Here is a 7,168-nt window from a genome sequence, read left to right as displayed (position 1 = left end):
CCAACCAAACATGTAGCGGGAGGAGGGGGCAGCAACGTTGACTATTGGTCTTTTTCTAACTGGGAAATGTCTTTCATCTGCTCTTTTCTGTAGAATGCTTGTCTGTCAGATACTATTATATATATTTAAAAACTGAGACGGACTAGAAAGAAGGATTGGCCATCTACTTCCGAAATTACAAGCCTTCAAAAAGCCTATGTACAATAGAGCACACTTATACTATCATTTCGACTAACAAACATGACTATCATTTCGACTAACAAACATGGCTATTGAAACTGAGATCTTAGAAATGGAAACACAGAGAAAAAGGAATTGCTGTAAGGAGACACTAGAGATTGGAATGTGGAATGTAAGAAGCATGAATGTAGGAAAATTGGACATTGTTAAGAAAGAAATGGAAAGCATAAATATTGACGTACTAGGTATTGGTGAAATGAGATGGATTGGCATGGGACATTTTGAATCAGATGATCATATGATTTACTATGCCGGGGATGAAAAGGTGAGAAAAAATGGGGTTGGTTTCATAATTTAAAAAGTCATAAAGTCATCTCTAGATCTATCCTGAAATACAATGTGGTGAGCAATAGGATAATATCCATATGCATACAAGGGAGTCCAGTGAATACCACTATCATTCAAATATGTGTACTAAGAACTAGAGCCGAAGAGGAGCAAATAGAACATTTCTACCAACTTTTGCAGTCAGAAATTGATCAAACATGCAATCAAGATGCATTCATAATAATGGGTGACTGGAATGAAAAAGTTGGGAAGAGGGAAGAAAGATCAGTAGCTGGAAAACACTGGCTCAGTGAGAGAAATGAGGCTGGAGATAGAATGATAGAGTTCTATACATTCAATGATTTATTCATTGCAAATACCTTTTATAAGAAACATAAACGCAGGCTATACACATGGATTTCACCTGATGTTATGCATAGGAATCAAATCGATTACATTTGTGGAAAGACTCGCTGGAGAAGCTCAATATCAGCCGTGAAAACAAGGCTAGGAGCAGATTGTGGGACAGACGACCAACTGCTCATATGCAAGTTCAAGCTGAAGTTGAGGAAAATTAAATCAAGTCCAACGGAACCAAGATTTGGCCTTAAGTCTGTCCCACTCGAATTTTAAAACCATCTCAGGAACAGTTTTGAGGGCTTGAGCACCAATGAGCATAGACCAAATGAGCTCTGGGAGGATATCAAGAAAATCGTCCACGAAGACTGCAAAAGATCATTATAAAGGCTGAAGAAGAAGAAAAGACCAAGATGGATGTCAGATGAGACTGAGTATTGCATTAGAGTGCCCAGAAGCCAAAGCTAAAGGAAGAAATCAAAGAGCTAAACAGAGAAATTCTAAAGGCAGCTCGGGACGACGAAGCAAGATACTATAAAGAAATGTGTAGAGAGCTGGAGTCAGAAAATTAAAAAAAAAATTCTTGCAGTAACATTTCTTAATCACCTTTTTAAGTATACTAGTTTATTTACAAAATTCAAGTACATTATTTTCCAGTAGTAACATTTTGTAATTTTCTGTATATGAGTCTTTAATGTCTCTAGTTAGATTTGCTCCCAAGTATTTAATCTTGTGGTTAGTTATCACTATGGTTATTGTTTTTCTTAGCTCCATTCCTATATTCCCTTGTCATTGTAGAGAAATCCAATGATTTTGTTATGGTGATTTTGTGCCCTGCTATTTTGCTGAACTGTTCCACTATGTCCAACAGTTTCTTTGCTTAATATTTAGGATTTCCTAAATATAATTCCAGGCAATTACATATAGACATAGTTTAACTCCCATTTTGCCAATTTTGATACCTCTTATTTGTACCTTGCCTTGTTGTATTGCTCTCACTAATACTTCCAGTACTATAATGAATAAGAGAGGTGACAGTGGGTATTCTTGTCTAGTTCCAGTTCTCAAGGAGAATGTCTTTAATCTCTCTCCGTTGAGAACGATGTTGGCTCTTAATTTTGTCTATATACTTTACACTATTTTGAATAGATTCCCCTCTATTACTATTTTGTTGCATGCTTTAATCAGGATAATATTTTGGATTTTGTCAAAGGCCTTTTCTACATCTGAAACTCACTAATCACCCAGACTGAAGCAGAACAAACACCTCAACAGACCTCATTACATAAGAAGACATTGAAGGGTTTATGAAACAACTTCCAACTAAAAAAGCCCTGGGTCAGTTAGGTTTACTAGTGAATTCTAGCAAATATTCAGAGAAGCGCTGGTACCAATTATACATAAAATATTTCGGAAAATTGAAAAATATCAAATACCCCCAGATTCATTCTACAAAGCAAACATATCTCTAATACCAAAGTCAGTAAAGACATCCCCAAAATAGAAAACTATAGGCCAATGTATCTCATGAACAAGATGCAAAACCCTTAATAAAAAAAAATAATTCATCATGATCAAGTGGGAATCATAACAGATATTCAAGGATGATTCAACATAAGAAAAACAATTAATGTACTTAATCACATTAACAAAGAAAAGAATAATAAACTTCATCTTCTTATGATGCTTTTTGAGTTATTCAACATATTGCCCATAGCATTTTTCAATATTGTGACTCCAGGTTTAAATTTATTTTTCATGCTCTCAGCTTGAGAAATGCAGAATGAGTTCTTCCCTTTCTATTCTCCAATTCCAGCTCTCAACACATTCCATTATAATACTTTGCTTTATCTTTTTTGAGGTGCTCTTTGAAATGTTCTGCTCAGTTTTTTTAATGTAAGTATGTTTTTCCTTTGTTTTGTCTTCTCAAAACTTCAGTGCAATATTTAGAGTCTCTTCTGACATCTACTTTAGTTATTTCTTTCTCTTCTGTTTTTGCAGTGTCCTTTTGCTTTCTTCATAGATGATACCCTTGATATTATTCCACATCTCACATGGTTTTCAATTGTTAGTATTCAATTCCTCTAATTTACTCCTAAGTTCATTTTGAAATTCGGATGGAATTGATTCAAAATCATATCTTCGCTTCTGTGTACATATTTTCATTTTCTTCAGCCTCAGTTTGAACTTGTGGATGAGTAATTGATAGTCTGACTCACAATCCACCCCTGGCCTAGTTTTGACAGCCGACATTAAAAGTCTCCAACTATTTCTTCCACAAATGCAGTCCATCTCATTCCTATACAGCCCATCAGGTAGTTTCCACGTGTAAGGTGACTGTTTTATAGTATATATATAGATGTTGTTGTTGTGTACCATATATAGATAGATACATATATAATCAAAACTATTAAAATATAAATTCTTAATGGCTCGGCCTTATGGTGAAAAAAGGCTGTAAGGCAATAAATGGAAGCAGGTGTGATATCTACTTCTTAAACAACATGATTTTGAAAACTTTAAGAACTTTGATAAATGATGATAGTTATAGAAAGGCTGTTGTTCATAGGGTCTTTTGTTCATAAGGTCGATATGAGTCATGCTCAACTCAATGGCAATCAACAATAACAAGGTAATAAAACTGTTAGAAAAAAAAATAATCCAGTAAGTTTAAACGAATGTATCATTCGTTGGAGATCCTTAATCAATATATCTCTCTCTAGCTCTTTCTTTCCCTTACAAGTATTCCTTTTTATTATCCTATGAGGCACAGATAACTTTCAACCGTTATCCAGACTTCAAAACATTACAATAAAGCCCTTTCTGAATACCTTAGTCACATGCTTAACTTATCAAACACTTTTGCACAACATTTGTCTCTTATCCTTTTCAAAATAATGTGTGTATGTGTGTGTCTGTGTGCATGTGTGATTATTGTAATCCTAGCTCAAATCTAGACATCTACATATGTACACAGAACTGAAAAAAGCAGTGCCTGGAGTTATATATGAAAAAGGGAGAATAGTATAAATAACTACAAAAGAGCTATAGCCCAATATATATTGTATACCATCAGGAAGAGTTGATTATTATTAGATGAACAAAGGAAACATTGGTTTCTTTTCTTCACAGAGGAATATTATCTGATTTAGGTTTTAAGGAAGTTAGCTTTATCTCTGAGTGTGGGGCAGACTTGAAGATGGCAAGTGTACTAGAAAGGAGAGCAGATAGAACAGTTACAGTATCCAGAAGAAAGATCATAATGGCTAAATTGGCAAGGATGAATATTCACCAAACATTTATATTGGCCAAGAAAAATATAGTCTTGAAAATGACCTCTATTATCTAGCTTGATGAATATACTGGATAGATACAATATTTCCTGAGATTAGAAACATGTTTACCTGTTGATGGTGTTTGTTGGGAAGTCAGTCCTGACTCATGGTGACTCAGTGTACTCCAAGTAGAACCAATGAATAGAGTTTTCAAAATAGTGTTCTTTCAGAAAGAGATCACCAGGATTGCCTTTCAAAGTGCTTCTGTAATTCTAACCTCTGAATAGGTAAATGTTAGGGTTAGAGTTGTAGTTGGTTATATAGTTAGAGTTAGGATTATAATTTGAATTTCTGTATAGGTCATATTGCCACGTTTTTAGTTGTAGCAAAACGTTTAGCCATTTGTGCTGATCAAATTTGAGATGTCTCTAAGATGTTCTAGCTTGAAGCTCAATATTAACTGAAGATGTAAATTTGGAATAATAGTCATCACATTAATAGTTAAAGCTATATTAATGAATAAAATTACTGATAAAGCAAGTGCAGAAATATAATAAGCCAATATCTGAATCATGAGGCATCCAAAATTATATTGAATAGACCCAAAAAATTGCACTTCAAAATTAATTGCTAGTGATGGAAGAGTAACCCAATGATTGCAACATTATGTAAGCAAAATGAAGAAAACATTTCAAGAAGTATAGAATCTCAGTTTTAATAAAGGCAAGTGAAAAGTTCAATATAAAGAAGTTAGTAAAATGTTTATTTGAAATATGGTACTTAGAATATTGGTGAACTGGATAAAAATGTATTAATGAGATAGTAAGATCAGAAGCCAAACTTTAATACGTTTACATGCAGGTAGAGCATAGAAAGTAAGTATAGATTATGTTGTTTTTGCTGTTATGTGTCATCTAGTAACCTGCAACTCATAGTGACCCTATATGCAACAACTCTGAAGCCTGGCCCTATACTGAGCCAGTCTCACTGACTCCAACCTACCTACTCCCATTGCCCCAGTTACTGTATTCAATCCATTTCATCTGGACTCTTCCTCTCCTGTGCTGGCCCTCCACCCTTCAGAGTATGATGACCTTCTACAAGGATTGGTCCCTCTTAGCCATATGCCCAAAATATGTGAGATGAAACTTCAAAATCTTAGCCTTTAAAGAGAAGTTTGTTTTCACCCTCTCTAAGACAGAGGTCTATATATTTTCTTGGTGGTCCATGGTATGGGCATCAATTCTTCTGTCATTCATTTTCCAACTCTCTGATGCAAAGCAAGTAATTGCAAAGACCATGGCCTGGATTAGCTGCACCTTTGTATCTAGACTGACATCATTGCTTTTCAGCACTCTGGAGAGGTCCATGACAAGTACCTGGACAAAAGAGATCCACATTTATTCCCATTCCCCAAAGAGTTAATCCAACAGAATGTTGAAATTATCAAGCAATATCACTACCATACACAAGCAATCAAAATCTTCCTAAGATTATTCAAAAATTACTATTGCAGTACATTGATAGAGAACTGCCAGAAATATAAAAGGGGTTTAGAAGAGGCTGTGGCACTGGGGATATCATTGCTGATGTCAGATGGATCTTGGTTGAAAACAGACAGTATCAGAAGGATATCTATTTGTGTTTTCTTGACTATACAAAAGCCTTTGACTGTGTGGATCACAACACATTGTGTCTAATATTGAGAAGAGCAAGAATCCCAAAATACTTAATGTGCTCATGGCAGTCTGCTTATGCAAAGACCCATAACCTTGGAAACACTCAAGACAGTTCCTTAAAAATCTCTCTCTCTAGCATCATTATGAATCAAAATGAACTCAATAGCAATGAATGGGTGGTAGATTGTTATAACATGTCTAGATCAAGAAAACATATGAGATGTTTGATCTACGAGAATGGGAAAGGAAAGCCTTTTAAACTAATTCTGACTCCTGGCAACAATAAGGTGATAGGAATGTTTGGTTTTTTCAATCCAAGATTTTTTTGGAGAGAGACATCAAAAAGTCTTTAAGTAAGGCTTCCACCATCTTCCCATCCCTCAGTTAGATGGGGCCCAGAGATATTTCTTGAAGAACCATCACTATGGCAGCCTATTGAAACTCATGTTGGTGGGTGATAGTGGTACTCGAAAAACCTATGTTTGTGAAATGTCATCTGACTGGTAAACTCAAGAAGTATGTAGCCACCTTGGGTGTGGAAATCCATCCCCTTGTGTACTACCCAAAGAGAAGACTGGTTAAGTTGAATGTGTGCAATATGGGTGGCCAGGACTTAAGGAGATTAGGGATGGCTATTATATCCAAGCCCAGTATGCCATTATAATGTTTGATGTAACAGAGAGAGTCATCTACAAGAACATGCCTAACTGGCATAGTGATCTGGTTCCAATATGTGGAAACTTCCCCACTTTGTTGTGTGGCAATAAATTAGACATTAATACAGAAAGTTAAAGCAAAATCCATTGTTTTCCACTGTAGCAAGAATCTTCTGTACTATGATCTATCTGTGAGAAATAAGTGCAACTTTGATAATACTTTCCTTTAGCTTTCTAGAAAACTAATTGGAGACTGTAACTTAGAATTTATTGCCATGACTGCTATTGTCCCACCAGAAGTTGTCATGGACCCAGCATTGGAAGTACAATATGGACATGATTTAGAAGCTGCACAGATAACTGCTTTCCCGGATGAGGATGACAAGCTGTGAGAGAATGAAACTGGAGCCCAGCATCAAAAGTTTAGCTTTGTAGGCTACTGTTCTGTGATGTCAGTGGTGCTTCATGTTTGCCACATTATTATCTAGCAAAGCAGAACATGTGTCAATCTTTAGGATGCTGAAGGAGATAAATGAGCTTGAGAGAGAGTGTGGCAGTTTTAAAACCCTTTCTTTTTTGAACCTGCATATTTAGCTGTTTGGAAAGACAGTTGTTTCCTTCTGAAGTTTCAAATATAAAATTGCTACAGTCAAATCACAGTATTTCATGGTAAATTTTGCATTTTCATTCCTTT

General features: G+C 35.5%; 1 pseudogene; it reads left to right on the top strand.

Moving 5' to 3' along the window:
• The window catches only part of LOC102873101, a 195,867-nt pseudogene extending 189,001 nt beyond the window's left edge, over positions 1 to 6,866 (top strand).
• The last annotated feature ends 302 nt before the right edge of the window (positions 6,867 to 7,168 follow it).

This window comes from Elephantulus edwardii, unplaced genomic scaffold (assembly GCF_000299155.1).
Source record: "Elephantulus edwardii isolate Elephantulus edwardi_28Jun2011 unplaced genomic scaffold, EleEdw1.0 scaffold00402, whole genome shotgun sequence".
NCBI classification, from domain to species: Eukaryota; Metazoa; Chordata; class Mammalia; order Macroscelidea; family Macroscelididae; genus Elephantulus; species Elephantulus edwardii.
This window is presented reverse-complemented; position numbering and strand designations above follow the sequence as displayed.